This window comes from Cebus imitator, unplaced genomic scaffold (genome assembly GCF_001604975.1).
Source record: "Cebus imitator isolate Cc_AM_T3 unplaced genomic scaffold, Cebus_imitator-1.0 Scaffold34, whole genome shotgun sequence".
NCBI classification, from domain to species: domain Eukaryota; kingdom Metazoa; phylum Chordata; class Mammalia; order Primates; family Cebidae; genus Cebus; species Cebus imitator.
The window spans coordinates 5,401,422-5,404,598 of record NW_016107349.1 but is presented as its reverse complement, the minus strand read 5'-3'; positions in this window follow the sequence as shown (position 1 = coordinate 5,404,598).

The following is a 3,177-nucleotide window of genomic DNA, read 5'->3' as shown; positions in this document are numbered from 1 at the left end:
ATTATATGAGCTTACCTCCCCCTGCCCGCATAAACTATCAATAAAACCTCCCCCATGTCATGCACACGACGGACATTCCTGGAGGTTCTACATTGAAAGGACAGCTCAGCCAGACCCGTGCTGGAAATTGTATTTAAATTGTATCTCTAAATACACTTTTAAAGTTAAATCTGTACCGTGTAGGCCCCCGTTAAGCAGTCTGTGTTAGAGTAAGGAGAAAGCAAAACAAATCAAATAAAAATAAAAATAAAAAATCCTAAATTGATACAATCCACAAAGCAGTTTGGAAGGGATATGGTTTTCAGAACCATTAATCACATTACGTAGGGCTTGCTTTTATCCCTTGCAAAATTCCAAAAGGAGAATTTCTCCAAAGCAACGTATAACTAACAAAAGAAGTATCAGACAAGAAAGCAATCTCCTTTTCAGTGACATATTGATTCTGTGAGAGCAAGGCCACCTAATCAGCACTCTAAGTAGGATAGAGAGTTTGGTAGCAAAGACACAGGATTTGAAGTTCTGATTCTAACACTCTTAGTTATGTGCCCACTGGAGTCATTTAAATTGGCTTAAACTCATTTTCATTATCTAGAAACAAACAAACAGGCAAAAAGCCAGGACCACTATGAGACTTGAGCAGTAGGACTATTTTATTTTGGGGCCCAAATGACATATGCCTTTAGATGTGCTTTGTGAAATGTGAAACATTATGAAATGATTGCTTTGTGGTTTCTAAAAACAGTTGCAGGAAAAACGAATAAAAGTTCTTGAACAATAACTAATCCTGCATTTTGTATCCAGGTTTCATTTAAATAAACGTTAAATAGTAGGTATTTTAAATAGTTAAAATATTAAATAAAATATTGAGATATTTTACAGGATTTTGCAGTTACTAAAAAGGGATCTACTTTTATAGTTTTCCCTTAAATGACCTATTATAATCCAAAAATTTATATATATATATACATATACATTTTTTCTTTTTTTTTGAGACGGATTCTTACTCTGTCACCCAGTCTGGAGGGCAGTGGTGTGATCTCGGCTCACTGCAGCCTCCCCCTCTAGGGTTCAAGCAATTCTTCTGCCTCAGCCTCCTGAATACCTGGGACTGCAGGAGTGCGCCACCAAGCCTGGTTGATTTTTACATTTTTAGCAGAGACGGGATTTCACCATGTTAGTCAGGCTGATCTCAAACTCCTGACCTTGTGATCCGCCCACCTCAGCTTCCCAATGTGCTGGGATTACAGGTGTGAGCCACCGTGCTGGGCCAATTTTTTAATTTTATATAGTGTCAAAACCTGGGGCCGCACATGATACAAATTTCTAAATTCTGTTCTACAAAATTGCCATACTTCTCTTTCACTCAATACTGCCTGATAACCCCAAAACGGAAAGGACTCAACATGACACAGTGTGGGAACACAACCGACTGCCTTCCAAACACAAGGTTTTCATCAGCAGCGCTCCTCTTTAACACAATAGAGAAACACTTAGAAACAACTAAACAAAAATAAATAAATGATTGCACAACATGGTGACAGCTGTACAGTTGATGACAATATACTGTATTCTTGACAACTGCCAAAAGAGTAGATTTTAAGTGTTCTCACCACAAAAAAATGGTAAGTATGTGAGGCACTGCATATGTTAATTAGCTTGACTTGGCCATTTCACAAGGTATACATATTTCAAAACATGCACATGATAGATATATTTAAGTTTTGTCAACTAAATATTAAGTAGAGGATATTACCATTTCTCATATCAAGGCTCTATCACATGTAAGTGGATTCCTTCCGAAGTATGTTTGCTCTCATAAGCTCATGCATATTGTTATTCTAAAAACAGATGAGCTCTTTTAATAATCTGCCAAATTTATTTTAACACAGTAAGTAGGCCTTCAGATTGCATCTGACTTGACGCTTTTTTGTACAGTAAGTACTCAACATCATCCATAGATTCTTAGAAATTGTGACTTTAAGTGAAAGATATACAGCAAGTCCTCAAATAACATTGTTTTCTTCAACATCAGCTTCTATAAGGTTGAAGAAAAAAAAGGTTTTGTTATGTTCCATTTCACTTAAAGTGAAGCCGTTTCCAAGAACACACCAGCATCGTTAAGTCAGGAATTCCTGTAGTCTTATCTATTCCGTCCCCACAGTCTAGCCACCAGCTACATGTTGCTCTTTATATTTAAATTAAAAAAAATTAAAATCGGCCGGGCGCCGCGGCTCAAGCCTGTAATCCCAGCACTGTGGGAGGCCGAGGCGGGTGGATCACGAGGTCAAGAGATCGAGACCATCCTGGTCAACATGGTGAAACCCCGTCTCTACTAAAAATACAAAAAATTAGCTGGGCATGGTGGCACGTGCCTGTAATCCCAGCAACTCAGGAAGCTGAGGCAGGAGAATTGCCTGAACCCAGGAGCGGAGGTTGCGGTGAGCCGAGATCGCACCATTGCACTCCAGCCTGGGTAACAAGAGCGAAACTCCGTCCCAAAAAAAAAAAAAAAAAAAAAAATTAAAATCAAATGAAAAATTCAGTGTCTGAGTCACAGTATCAATATCTTAAGTGCTAAATAGTCATCCACATGGCTATTGCTACCATATTAATTACTGATTCATTAGATACCACACCATCTAACGCTGCCGTATTAATTTCTGATAGGAACATTTCCTTCATTACAGGAAGTTCCATTGGACTGTGCTGGTTTAGCTTCTTTCTACTTAGTCCATGACAACTTCATGTTAAGAAAGAGTAAGATAAATAAGTATAAAAAAGCCATTCATAGGAATCGAGTTGAGATCTGCAAATGACTGGAAAAACCAAGGGTTTGGCCCAGATTTCTGCCTTCCTGTGAGTGAGATCATGTAATTCTTTACAAGGTGAAGTAACTCAGACCCAAAACCACCAGGGGACAGGTTCAAGTTTATACAAAAAGGGTGTCAGACCAAAGTTTTGAAACTTGGTTCATGTTTTTCCTATTGCAACGCTTCTTTTACAACGTCACACTATTTCTTCTCATTCACTATATACCTGTAAAGGACAAAATGCAACAGGCTGCAATTTTATTGACTTTGACAATAATGCTTTGTGAAATTTAAAGTCAGTTAGAGCATGTCTATAAAAGGACATTCATGATAAAGCCGTAAGCAAAAATACCATCCCATTTTCATA